The 15,677-nt window shown below is 34.9% G+C and overlaps 1 protein-coding gene across 1 annotated transcript in view; it reads left to right on the top strand.

The window, feature by feature from the left end:
* LOC145680683 (synaptotagmin-17-like) overlaps nt 1–15,677 on the top strand; it is a 734,886-nt gene that overhangs the window by 41,742 nt on the left and 677,467 nt on the right. The window lies entirely within an intron of this gene.

Below are 15,677 nucleotides of genomic sequence, written 5' to 3'. Positions count from 1 at the left end.
TCTACTATTACTATATACATTTATTACATTTCAATAGAAGAAAAATTAGTTGGACATAACATGGAAAAATTTAATACATGGAAAGAATGTTTCATTAACATGCATAGAAATTCGCTACTTGCAACAAGATCAAATAACACATTTCTCTTCCTATATATATATTAAAAGTTGAATTACATGAAAGAGAATTTGACAAAAAAAAAATGAAAAAAAAACAAAAATAAGGAGATTCACAGATCAATACATTTAGGATTCATTGTAATGAATATATATATATATCATTGCGGAAAACGAAAGAAAAAAATAAATTAAAAAAAAATATATATATAATTGGTTAATCATTCTAAAAAAAAAAATACTTTAATAGCATTTTATTAGGTCTCTGTCCCAAGAGGAGACATTTCGACGATTTTATGAGTCTTTGTTCTCACATCGATAATAGCTCCTTTTTCCAACTCTCTTTTGCACTGTGGTTTGTGTCCATGAGAGTGTTTAATTGTTTTTGTTTTAGCTATAGACAAATAGTCGCTTCATATCACATATATATTTATATTTCTCATTTTGTCACTCGACGCACTCAATATAAAATTTCAAAGTTTATCAAGGTTAAAAAATTTTGAATCCAGTCACAGACATTGAGAACATATTTCCATATTCCGGTATTCACATTAAGTTATCAACTAAATTTCTCTTCATTAAATTTAAGACCAGTAATTTTCTTTATAGTATAGATCTTGTAGTCAAAAGATTCTAGACACTGAATAGTTAAATTTCTGATCGTAGGAGAAGGATTTGTTTCAGAGTCTACTGATAGAAGATTCGTTGGTGGGGCACACTGTTTCGTAGGTTATTAATTTCACTTTGATCTTGCGAATAAATTTGGATGAGGATTAGGGTTATTTTACTTATCTTACGACCTGCTACTCGTTTTACTTACATGCGGTATTTAACATTATATTCAACTTTAATAGTTACAAACATCAGTAACCACTCAACAAAATGTAATTTATTACAATATACGCGGTAACACTATATGTCACAAATAGTTGGTAAAGGTCGGGTGTCAAAAACCTATGGCAACCTAAACAAAACCAGGGTAAATACCGAGCCCATTACATACATACTCGTATATATATATATTCATATTATTCAATACAATAAATTTCACTTTAATATCCATCGTAGTATTTTGTCGACGTTTAAATTCTACATAACCGTTCATATTCGACAAATATTCATATTTTATAAATATTTATATTTTATTGGCTCAAAGACAAAACAAAAACCCTGACTATCAAAAATTCACCTTTTTTCCCTCATAAGGTTGCAACATTGTAATTTATATGTATAAACCCGATAATCAATAATCATTTTCAACTTACTAAAGATCCGCGTAGATATATAAAAAATAGTTGGTGTTATTTAATGACATAAGAGGTGGAAATGCAACAAAATGAGCAGGCACGTAACTTTTAAAACTATGTAAGCACATATATAGATGTATATAAAAAAAATCAATGTTATTGGAAACTAGTGGGCCCAGACTAATAATACATACACACTATATGACCAATCAATAGAAATAAAAACCAGAAATCAGTAATCAATTGATATAAGTTGTATGATCAATGAATAACGAAGGTTTCTAGGAATCTGAAAGCATAGTGTACCTTCCCGTCAATTTCTCCCGTGGTGGATTGAATATCGCGAAAATGGTCCTGAGTTGTACTGCAATACCTCCACGAATTGCATCCCTCGATGTCTCAGTTAGTACATACGATCGAAATAGGTGATATGAAATATTGTACGTTTTCATGAGTTTCAGAAACCGGGGGGGGGGGGGAAGGTTGAAAAAATGGAAAAAAAAATCTCGTAGTAATGAAGACAGAGAGAGAGATAGAGAAGAAGGAAGACGAAGAAATAGTGGCGCCAAAGACTTAAGTGGGAAATAACTAACGCTACAAAGACAGAAATCGAATTTCGCTCTCAACAAAATCCATAGCCAAAATATTCTTAACATGCCAAAAGGGTGGTCTACTCAAATACGTAGACTCAAGGAACGCCCTGCTGCCAAGGATGCAAGTTCTGTGTCCATCAGATCCCAATCCCACAAGAGTTTGGTTGTAAGATTGAAATCCGATCCCCGTATCCGGCCCAAACCAGCAGGTTCCCGGAAATCGTCCGGAAGGTTAGAGAAGGCGCTAATTTAGAATTTCAAGAAAAAAAAAATCATCCGACCTCTTGGAAACTAGAAGATTCCAGAATAGGGATGAAATTAGAGTAATAGCTAAGATATCCCTAATGAGAATTTGCCAAAATAATAAAAAAATTATTAAATAAACTGAATTTTGGATCGGTGACTTCTATTGCCAAATTTCACCGATGGCTACCCCGCGCAGACACGCCACAGTCTGGGATGTCGTTAATTTCCCTCATCTAATTAAACTAATAAAATAAACGAAAATACTTAAGGGGACTAGGGGTCGACATCCGGGTACGCTATCCATGAATATTAATTTAGTAGCAGTTGATTTAATCGGATAGTCCGAACTGAGTTATATGAACACTGCACAATAAATAAATAAGGTAAGCAACAAAAAAAAATCTCGGAGAGGCAATGAATGCTAAAGGTACAAATGACCGAAACCTGTACTTTTCGATGATCACAGGATATAGCAGTTGGTTTTCTTAATTATCATTTCTGTCAACCTTTAGAAGTAATTCCCACATGATGCTACCCTATCTATTGAAAGTTTTAAGATCTGGGGCTGTTGTTAGGAGGTACATAAATGCAAAGTAACACACAATTCCCAACTATAATTTACTATCCAAGTAGCAAACTCGGTTGGATGAATGCACTGGTGTGGAAGTCAAAACGCGAGAGATTTTTTTTTTTTTCCTCTTCGTAAACATATTCATATTTTCACTATATAAAATTCACTAGGCCTATCCATTTAAATATAGGGATCATCATTTCATTCATATTATATATCATATTATTAACATATCATTACATTCATTCATTATCTACTAATTTCCACACGAAGTAATATTTTATAAACACCCTATTTCGTACATTTTACACGCAGGCCATACACATATTTACATTACGCAGTAATAAATATATATATATATAACTATCACAATCTATCACGCTCAAACCACCACACGATCACATTCATCGAACCACGTACTCTTTATTTCGAAGCACCCAAATTGTATTTACCTTGCAGGTTTAAAAAAAAAAATCATACATGTATTTACGGAAAGTTAAATTGTCAACGATTAATCTATTTCTGATTTGTTGATAAAACTGAAGCAACAATGGAATTTTCTACAGCTACGGGAAAAGAGAATTTAATACTACATTTTTAAACGAACAGTAACAGCATATGGACTTTACTTCTATTAAGAAAATAGGTGTTCTTTATTTCAGCGGATTATTCATTAACTACTGGACCTAGCAAGCTGAAATTTTCAGTACAGTAAGATCTCATGCTATTTTATACGAAGGTATACTCATCTGAACCTAAAACCATGTCCAATGAAAGTAATTTGAGAATAACTGTCCAAAATCAAACAATCTAAATCACTAAGTCATGCGATGTCGTACTGTCAACAAACAATTGACTACCGAAAACTGACGCTATAGCGCTGTAGTGGAGGCATAATTTACCGTGTACTGAAATGTATACTTGTACTCATTAATCAGAAATTTAATATTTACTCTGGTTTATTTATGTTAGCAAAATGGTACTAAATTAAAGCATATTTATACACTGTCCAAATCGAAATTTCACACACTCACACAAGACTACTAACTACATACACCACTGCTAATACTATACATAAAACAACTAACTAAACCAAACATGCACCATTTAGTTACATGCATGTTGACAAAATAAATACTCCCTTCTGATATATACCGTCGGCTCTATTTAATTTAGAGGGGCAAAATGAGAAAGGTAAACACTAGGTCCAATTGACCTGACCAATTGTTTACATAATGACTACCAAAAGTTGATGCCCGGGGGGCACCTTAACGAGGTTTATGGAGGGACCCTTCCCCTGAGAGGGGAAAAGGCCCTAAAACAAACAATAACTAACCCATTCCCCCGCTAGAATTGGTTCAATTCAGAAAAGGGGATAGGAGCCCCTTTTTGTTAGCTTAAGCTGCCATTCCGAAAGTTAACATTGCAACTATGAAACCTACTGTGTACATGCACTTACTGACTAATAAAAAAAAAAATCACATTTACTATACACACTATAATATATGTACGAAACCAGGTCGTATTGTCCCTAATCCCTAACTGAGTTTTAACAGATCAAAAATCACTTTCCTATATTGTCTATTCTTTGGCTTGGATAACGAGCAATATGGCGTCTGTAAAGCTGGTTCCCATTTCTCCTTTATTTTTTACAGTTCACTTCACGAAAAATGTAAGTTTGTCAGCTCCTAAATCATTATACGGCGTTTATCAATGAAATTAACTGGATATTACCTTGAGATAGTTAGAATTTCCATCCTTTTACCGCAGATATGTAGAAGAAGAAATCACGGGCTGCTCCTCGTAGTGTGTCTTCCATTATTCTAATAACATTGCGCCGAAAAAGCCAGAGGTAGGAGAATTCCTCCAATCAGAAAGAAAACTTTAGCCGCGGAAATTACAAAGCGAATGGAAATTTGGTAAATCCAGATATAACCGGATCTGAAAGTGACTATGGACTACTGAGAGGGGGTGAGGGAAAAATTAGGTACCTGACTAAATTCTACATTGGTCTGAAATTAAGAAAATTTATATCCAATGACAGAACTATGTTTCGGTATGACGTCAGAATGGTAAACCTGGAAACTTTTCAACTTATATATCAGAAAATGGGATTTACACTTAATCAAAATGTAAATAAATATATTATACAGTGGGAATATGGTTACTAACGAAACCTTTGGGTTCATTATATTTAATTCGAAGTAGAGAGAGTAAATAAATTGTGTAACTAAACCGAAATTGAATTTAAAAAAAAATTACTAGGTACAGGGTGCGTAAAAAAAAATTGCCATTACTTTCAACTGTAATGGTACATTACAGTTTTCCCCGGCCCATTAACAAAATTTTGTTAGAATAACAAAATTTTGCTAATTGGGAATACTAACTACTGATGCTTGTTAAATTAACACACTCATTCATCTCATTCAAACATTACCAGTCACACTAGGACAGTATATTATATCTACTTGGGGTATTGCGCGAGTAATTCATTACGTTTATCTTCTGTACAATTGAAAATCTTTAAATTTCGAAAATTGTGAGTTCCGATACTTTCTTTTTTTTTTTTTTCAGTAGTGTTCATATAGCAATAGAGCGGACAGAAGTTCTAACTGAGAGATCGACAGAGACAATTCGTAAGGCTTTACCCGTCGACTAGCATATCAGATGACATTAGGCCACAGTTTCCCGTCTATCACTGCCATTTAATATTGTTCTAGGCTCACCGTTACCACGCACTTGCGAAGGGACTGAATTCTGGGGTCGATTTACATTATTGTTACTATTATTGTTATTATTATTGCCCTGACTATTACCGTTCTCCCTTCTTCCGTACGTCCTGTTAAAATTCCTCCTGGCGTTATCGCCCCTATCCGGGTTCGATGCCATGTTGGTACGGTCATAGGGACGATAACTCCGGCGATTGTTGAACATGGGCCGATTCCTAAACAGTCGCCGGCCATTATTGTTGTTTTCTGAGCCATACCCACTAGGATAACGAGATCCAGCTTGGGTATAACTCAGGAAATCTGTCTGGCAACTTGCCGTTACCTTCGTCTTCGTCGGTTTTAGAATCTTTGCCTGTCGGGCGAAGTATCGTTTTGGTGGACCACCAACTTCCTTACCGCACAAGGCAGCTAAACGTGAGGTGACTTCTCGCACCGTTTGGCACAAGTGGGACGCTATGGCCCGGGACTCATCAGGTGGAAGAGCGTTAACTATAATATCTACCAGTTCGGCCTGAGAGGGATGTTCAGCTATCTGATAATATAGTTCGATAATTTTCCAAGCATAGTCCAAGAGGGATCCATACTTGGAGCGATCATACCGGAGTGATTGTAAGTTTCTTTTTTGGAGTCGTTCGATGTGCTCATTACAATATTCTTCTTTGAAAAGAATCAAAAAATCACCGAACGTCCGGATTTGGTATTTAACCGAAGCAAACCATGCGCCCGAAGCGGCGATCAAACATTTTTCAACTATCTGTAGGCGTTCCCCATCTGTAAGTTTGTACATGTCTAAATATTGCTGCAGTCTCCGCAGGAAAACTCGAGGTAACCCGTTAGTAATGTTCCCATCGAAAGTGGGAAAACGTTCAATATCCCGGAGGGAAACTTTAGAGCTCATACTATGCAGGGCAGGAAAAGAATTCAGTGGAATCAACGCGTTATCCTGAGCAGTTGGGGTTGTCACCGGATTTGCCACCGACGGAGTGGTCACTGAACTGAACGCTCCCATATGACCAAGAGAGGTTTTGTAATTTGTGTTGACCATGTAAGGTTCAAACTTAGGACCCACCACGGCAGTAACCGACGGTCCGGCACATCTCCTTTCCCCTCCTGGCAGCACGCTGTACGATTGTACCATTCCAAAGGTAGAGTGAGCATTTACGCTAGTGACTGTTGTAGTCACAACACTCGACTGCATCGGTACATCGAAATTACTCAACCATGATTTCGAGGTTGGCTGATGCGGGGGACAATACATGGTTGTGTCCCGTGCATCAGGCAACACTTGACTCTTTCCCGGGAGGACGTTACTCGTTTCTGGGAAATTTTTCCCTATAGAATCGCTATCAGGAAAAGGATAGGAGATGTCAGACTTGACGATTTCCAGTTTAGTAATCTTCCCCTTAATACTGTCTACCTCAGTTTGAATTCGACTAATTCTTTGATCAACCGACTCTAGTTTAGTTTCTATTGATAGGTCGGATATTACAACATTCAATTTACTTATTTCAGCCTGCTGCTGTTCAACCTTTCGTTCGATGTCACCAAATCTTTTGTTTGTACCCTCAAACCTTACATCTATTTCGTTTAGTTTCTCATTTGTTTCGTCTCTGAGCTGCTCGGTAGACTGTTGGGCCTGGTATCTAACCTGCTCCAATTCAGTAGACGTTTGCTCTTTCAATTTACTAATCGAAGAGGCAAAGTCTAAACAAATCTGGTCGAATTTATTGTTTAATACCTCGAATCGAGCGTCGGTCTCTCGTTTCGAGGTATCAAACTTCTCATTTATCTCACGCCTTAAGTTTTCACTATTCTGATCTATTTTCTGATTTATCTCACGCCTCATTTCTGTATTATTTTGTTCCATGTTAGAAAATTTTTCATGCATCATTTCCATCATCTGGCGAATTAATGCAGACGTGTCAGACCCTCCAGATGACATTCCTTCCTTCGGGTTTGCCGTCTGATCCCGAGAATCACTGTGATTTTCATCTTTTTCCTCATCGTCGAGGTCAGATATCTCCGCTGGAGATATTTGGCCTCGGTCCTTTTCACAGTCCTCACAATATTTTTCTATTTCGCCGGTTTGCACCTTTTCTGCATTTTCAGCAGTGTCATCTAAATTGGAACAAGCAAAGTGGATCCATTTTAGTCCACAACCGGTGCATCTAATTAATCTTCGCGGGGCGCGAGATCTTTTCTCTTTTTCATTTAATGTGCATTGAGTGCACGTGATTTCACACTCGCCCTGTGACACCACAACCTTTTTTGTTGCCATAGTTTTGAGACACTTTACACTTTACAAAAGACAAGATATATATAGCAAAAATACACATATACTATAAAATACTTATTTGCTATCCAGACAAGTATTATTCATGACTTAAAGGACTCCCATTCTCTTTCCTTCCTTGAAACCCTTCTAGCGTTTAATTCTAATTTTAGAAAAATTTGGACACTCCTTCTCTTTCTCCCCCTTTGAAAAGGAAACAAAAATGACAAAGTAGCCAACGACTCTACTTATTTTATTTGACTATAAAATTTCTCTTATTAATTTCAATGTTATAATCAATTCAACATGCCTTCAACCTCACTCTTTGACATTCTTAAAAAAAATTTCAAATCTATCGGTCGCCATTTAAACTGAGATCCGTTGCCATGGAAACAAACGTTGCCATGACAACCATTCTTATCGCGATTCACCAATTCAAACTGATTGGCATGATAACTGGTATTATTCAATAAGCATTTTCAGATCCGTTACCACAGTAAACATGCGTTACCATGGCAACAGTCTTGTCACGTGTCGCCACTCTAAAACTGAAAAAAGGGGGAGGGGCCGTTGCCATAGAAACAAACGTTTCCATAACAACGAATCCTGTCACTGCTTGTCAGTCTAAAACTGTTTGAAGAAAAGAATAAGTCGTAAGTGGGAATCCTTCACCCCTGGTGGGGATGTTCATGAAGCTATCAGCTTATGTCTAATTACGTTGGAATATATTAGCCGTTTCTTAATTTTGAACATACTAGATTCGATCGAAACGAAAAAAACTTTTTATCGGACTTCTAAAGAGAATGAAATAAAATAACTAAATACATGACCGTGTTTATTATCTCTAGGATTCCCAGTCACGACCCCCCTTTTCAGTTTTATTAAAAAATAAAAATATAGAAGAAGAAGATAAAAAAAAAGGAAAAGGAAAATAGAAGAGGAAAGAGGTAAAGTAAGAAGGTAATAAAAAGGAAACTGTTACTGCATATTTTGAAAAATATGGTAAAGAAAGTGAATAATTATCGAATTCCAATAGCTATTGGGTTAATATTTGGTATTCAGGTGATTAAGGGTAGACACATGTTAACCCATACATCCCCGATCTAGATCCATTTAACCCCAACTACCAAATTATCCCGATCTAGATCTGAGATAGACGAGAAAGTTTAAGTTTACAGTTTATTCAATATTTCCAGAAGTTCTAGACTAATATCCAATACTTGAAAAATAGAGGACGAAGTTGATGGCATGTTAGAATCGACCACAAAGAAAAAAAAAATCAGAGTATTACATATTCGTAGAAGATTTTGACTTTCACAGTTCTCCCATGCTGATCATTCGTTCAGGCTACTTCAGTCCTTTTTACTTCCTTCATAGAGCCAACTTAAGTTAGTATTAACATTCAATGAGTTTAATTGATAACTACCATTAATTATAATAAATCACACATATATGTCAAAATAATGGATGCACTTAATACTAAACCTACATTTCACTCACACACACATTCATACAGGACAATGTATACTTCGGGTTGTATTTAGTTAAATTAAACTAACCTAACTACATTACTATATACATTTATTACATTTCAATAGAAGAAAAATTAGTTGGACATAACATGGAAAAATTTAATACATGGAAAGAATGTTTCATTAACATGCATAGAAATTCGCTACTTGCAACAAGATCAAATAACACATTTCTCTTCCTATATATATATTAAAAGTTGAATTACATGAAAGAGAATTTGACAAAAAAAAATGAAAAAAAAACAAAAATAAGGAGATTCACAGATCAATACATTTAGGATTCATTGTAATGAATATATATATATATCATTGCGGAAAACGAAAGAAAAAAATAAATTAAAAAAAAAATATATATATAATTGGTTAATCATTCTAAAAAAAAAATACTTTAATAGCATTTTATTAGGTCTCTGTCCCAAGAGGAGACATTTCGACGATTTTATGAGTCTTTGTTCTCACATCGATAATAGCTCCTTTTTCCAACTCTCTTTTGCACTGTGGTTTGTGTCCATGAGAGTGTTTAATTGTTTTTGTTTTAGCTATAGACAAATAGTCGCTTCATATCACATATATATTTATATTTCTCATTTTGTCACTCGACGCACTCAATATAAAATTTCAAAGTTTATCAAGGTTAAAAAATTTTGAATCCAGTCACAGACATTGAGAACATATTTCCATATTCCGGTATTCACATTAAGTTATCAACTAAATTTCTCTTCATTAAATTTAAGACCAGTAATTTTCTTTATAGTATAGATCTTGTAGTCAAAAGATTCTAGACACTGAATAGTTAAATTTCTGATCGTAGGAGAAGGATTTGTTTCAGAGTCTACTGATAGAAGATTCGTTGGTGGGGCACACTGTTTCGTAGGTTATTAATTTCACTTTGATCTTGCGAATAAATTTGGATGAGGATTAGGGTTATTTTACTTATCTTACGACCTGCTACTCGTTTTACTTACATGCGGTATTTAACATTATATTCAACTTTAATAGTTACAAACATCAGTAACCACTCAACAAAATGTAATTTATTACAATATACGCGGTAACACTATATGTCACAAATAGTTGGTAAAGGTCGGGTGTCAAAAACCTATGGCAACCTAAACAAAACCAGGGTAAATACCGAGCCCATTACATACATACTCGTATATATATATATTCATATTATTCAATACAATAAATTTCACTTTAATATCCATCGTAGTATTTTGTCGACGTTTAAATTCTACATAACCGTTCATATTCGACAAATATTCATATTTTATAAATATTTATATTTTATTGGCTCAAAGACAAAACAAAAACCCTGACTATCAAAAATTCACCTTTTTTCCCTCATAAGGTTGCAACATTGTAATTTATATGTATAAACCCGATAATCAATAATCATTTTCAACTTACTAAAGATCCGCGTAGATATATAAAAAATAGTTGGTGTTATTTAATGACATAAGAGGTGGAAATGCAACAAAATGAGCAGGCACGTAACTTTTAAAACTATGTAAGCACATATATAGATGTATATAAAAAAAATCAATGTTATTGGAAACTAGTGGGCCCAGACTAATAATACATACACACTATATGACCAATCAATAGAAATAAAAACCAGAAATCAGTAATCAATTGATATAAGTTGTATGATCAATGAATAACGAAGGTTTCTAGGAATCTGAAAGCATAGTGTACCTTCCCGTCAATTTCTCCCGTGGTGGATTGAATATCGCGAAAATGGTCCTGAGTTGTACTGCAATACCTCCACGAATTGCATCCCTCGATGTCTCAGTTAGTACATACGATCGAAATAGGTGATATGAAATATTGTACGTTTTCATGAGTTTCAGAAACCGGGGGGGGGGGGAAGGTTGAAAAAATGGAAAAAAAAATCTCGTAGTAATGAAGACAGAGAGAGAGATAGAGAAGAAGGAAGACGAAGAAATAGTGGCGCCAAAGACTTAAGTGGGAAATAACTAACGCTACAAAGACAGAAATCGAATTTCGCTCTCAACAAAATCCATAGCCAAAATATTCTTAACATGCCAAAAGGGTGGTCTACTCAAATACGTAGACTCAAGGAACGCCCTGCTGCCAAGGATGCAAGTTCTGTGTCCATCAGATCCCAATCCCACAAGAGTTTGGTTGTAAGATTGAAATCCGATCCCCGTATCCGGCCCAAACCAGCAGGTTCCCGGAAATCGTCCGGAAGGTTAGAGAAGGCGCTAATTTAGAATTTCAAGAAAAAAAAAATCATCCGACCTCTTGGAAACTAGAAGATTCCAGAATAGGGATGAAATTAGAGTAATAGCTAAGATATCCCTAATGAGAATTTGCCAAAATAATAAAAAAATTATTAAATAAACTGAATTTTGGATCGGTGACTTCTATTGCCAAATTTCACCGATGGCTACCCCGCGCAGACACGCCACAGTCTGGGATGTCGTTAATTTCCCTCATCTAATTAAACTAATAAAAGAAACGAAAATACTTAAGGGGACTAGGGGTCGACATCCGGGTACGCTATCCATGAATATTAATTTAGTAGCAGTTGATTTAATCGGATAGTCCGAACTGAGTTATATGAACACTGCACAATAAATAAATAAGGTAAGCAACAAAAAAAAATCTCGGAGAGGCAATGAATGCTAAAGGTACAAATGACCGAAACCTGTACTTTTCGATGATCACAGGATATAGCAGTTGGTTTTCTTAATTATCATTTCTGTCAACCTTTAGAAGTAATTCCCACATGATGCTACCCTATCTATTGAAAGTTTTAAGATCTGGGGCTGTTGTTAGGAGGTACATAAATGCAAAGTAACACACAATTCCCAACTATAATTTACTATCCAAGTAGCAAACTCGGTTGGATGAATGCACTGGTGTGGAAGTCAAAACGCGAGAGATTTTTTTTTTCCCTCTTCGTAAACATATTCATATTTTCACTATATAAAATTCACTAGGCCTATCCATTTAAATATAGGGATCATCATTTCATTCATATTATATATCATATTATTAACATATCATTACATTCATTCATTATCTACTAATTTCCACACGAAGTAATATTTTATAAACACCCTATTTCGTACATTTTACACGCAGGCCATACACATATTTACATTACGCAGTAATAAATATATATATATATAACTATCACAATCTATCACGCTCAAACCACCACACGATCACATTCATCGAACCACGTACTCTTTATTTCGAAGCACCCAAATTGTATTTACCTTGCAGGTTTAAAAAAAAAATCATACATGTATTTACGGAAAGTTAAATTGTCAACGATTAATCTATTTCTGATTTGTTGATAAAACTGAAGCAACAATGGAATTTTCTACAGCTACGGGAAAAGAGAATTTAATACTACATTTTTAAACGAACAGTAACAGCATATGGACTTTACTTCTATTAAGAAAATAGGTGTTCTTTATTTCAGCGGATTATTCATTAACTACTGGACCTAGCAAGCTGAAATTTTCAGTACAGTAAGATCTCATGCTATTTTATACGAAGGTATACTCATCTGAACCTAAAACCATGTCCAATGAAAGTAATTTGAGAATAACTGTCCAAAATCAAACAATCTAAATCACTAAGTCATGCGATGTCGTACTGTCAACAAACAATTGACTACCGAAAACTGACGCTATAGCGCTGTAGTGGAGGCATAATTTACCGTGTACTGAAATGTATACTTGTACTCATTAATCAGAAATTTAATATTTACTCTGGTTTATTTATGTTAGCAAAATGGTACTAAATTAAAGCATATTTATACACTGTCCAAATCGAAATTTCACACACTCACACAAGACTACTAACTACATACACCACTGCTAATACTATACATAAAACAACTAACTAAACCAAACATGCACCATTTAGTTACATGCATGTTGACAAAATAAATACTCCCTTCTGATATATACCGTCGGCTCTATTTAATTTAGAGGGGCAAAATGAGAAAGGTAAACACTAGGTCCAATTGACCTGACCAATTGTTTACATAATGACTACCAAAAGTTGATGCCCGGGGGGCACCTTAACGAGGTTTATGGAGGGACCCTTCCCCTGAGAGGGGAAAAGGCCCTAAAACAAACAATAACTAACCCATTCCCCCGCTAGAATTGGTTCAATTCAGAAAAGGGGATAGGAGCCCCTTTTTGTTAGCTTAAGCTGCCATTCCGAAAGTTAACATTGCAACTATGAAACCTACTGTGTACATGCACTTACTGACTAATAAAAAAAAAATCACATTTACTATACACACTATAATATATGTACGAAACCAGGTCGTATTGTCCCTAATCCCTAACTGAGTTTTAACAGATCAAAAATCACTTTCCTATATTGTCTATTCTTTGGCTTGGATAACGAGCAATATGGCGTCTGTAAAGCTGGTTCCCATTTCTCCTTTATTTTTTACAGTTCACTTCACGAAAAATGTAAGTTTGTCAGCTCCTAAATCATTATACGGCGTTTATCAATGAAATTAACTGGATATTACCTTGAGATAGTTAGAATTTCCATCCTTTTACCGCAGATATGTAGAAGAAGAAATCACGGGCTGCTCCTCGTAGTGTGTCTTCCATTATTCTAATAACATTGCGCCGAAAAAGCCAGAGGTAGGAGAATTCCTCCAATCAGAAAGAAAACTTTAGCCGCGGAAATTACAAAGCGAATGGAAATTTGGTAAATCCAGATATAACCGGATCTGAAAGTGACTATGGACTACTGAGAGGGGGTGAGGGAAAAATTAGGTACCTGACTAAATTCTACATTGGTCTGAAATTAAGAAAATTTATATCCAATGACAGAACTATGTTTCGGTATGACGTCAGAATGGTAAACCTGGAAACTTTTCAACTTATATATCAGAAAATGGGATTTACACTTAATCAAAATGTAAATAAATATATTATACAGTGGGAATATGGTTACTAACGAAACCTTTGGGTTCATTATATTTAATTCGAAGTAGAGAGAGTAAATAAATTGTGTAACTAAACCGAAATTGAATTAAAAAAAAAATTACTAGGTACAGGGTGCGTAAAAAAAAAATTGCCATTACTTTCAACTGTAATGGTACATTACAAAGCTTCTGTTAATTCAATCTTGGATAATTTGAATTATTGGCTAATTCGAACAAAAATGTATTCAGCTATAAAACTCTATTGAATACATTGGTAAAAATTGTTGGTAAATTGAACATTTGAACCTCCTGCTTTGTTAATTCCAAATAATTAATACAAAGTAATTAAAATACTATATTTTTAGTGTTTGATAGTTTGTTAACAGAATACGGTTTCATTTGATTTTCAGTTAACAAGAGACACTCTATTCTATTTTCTATTCTATTCTATTCATCTCCCTCGCGGGAGATTTTATAATTAAAAGTCACAGCACTAAGGCCAAGTTGACTGCTTCACTAGAATTGTTTTAAATCTTTTTGTTGTTATTATAATTTTAGAAGATGGCCCGTTCCAAAATGGACGAATTGGCCTGTTTCAAATAGTTCTGTTTCCACACTAGTTTGTGAATTAAAAAGGAAGGCAGAAGCGTAGAACATACAAAAAATTATATAAAACACTATAAAAATTGTAATACACTAAATTATGTCCAAAATTGAAATTGTTGTTAAAAATTAAATTGAAATAATTGAAGAGCATGACGCTCCATTGTGTAGAACATTCTACGCCATCTTGCCAACCGCAAAGAGACACTCGTAGGGATGCGAGATACTAAAACACAATCGATGTGGTGATGATGAAGACGAGATAAGAAATGAAGTATAGAAGAGACGTCCAAACTTAACTGAAGTCTCCGAAATCGTTGAAAATTTAAGATCTATTAAATGTCAACCACTGTCAGCTCTACAGGGAGAGCGGTGTTGGTGACACAATTCCCCCCAAAAGGCTACCTTTTTCAGAGGCCTATGTATAAAATATTGTAATATTTTATTGTGATTTATGTAATCCTCCAGGAGGTGATCCAGCTCCTCCAAACGACCCTTCCGCATCCGACTATGTCAACCAAATATTAATAACGTATTTTACGCAATAAGTGAAACAGAATATTTTGTTGATCATGTGAAAATAAAGATCATGAACTTCTGTAAGTGAGAATCTCTTGAATATGGTACTGTGCTTGAATGTATTTTCCATGGTACAAGTGCCTTAATTTGTGTGCAAGTAAGTCCCGTTTGTTTGTTTGCAATATTGTATAACATAAATACATAAGTTGGATGCATTAAAATAGTGGCAACATTGTTCTCCAAAGGCCTGTGTCGTAGCACTACAAGAGTTCCATAACTGGTAAGGAAATATGAGATGATATGGTTAGGGTT

This window comes from Thermobia domestica, chromosome 3 (genome assembly GCF_964235325.1).
Source record: "Thermobia domestica chromosome 3, izTheDome1.hap1.1, whole genome shotgun sequence".
In the NCBI taxonomy this organism is placed as follows: domain Eukaryota; kingdom Metazoa; phylum Arthropoda; class Insecta; order Zygentoma; family Lepismatidae; genus Thermobia; species Thermobia domestica.
The sequence above is the reverse complement of the archived record's forward strand: the minus strand, read 5'-3'. Positions and strand labels throughout refer to the sequence as shown.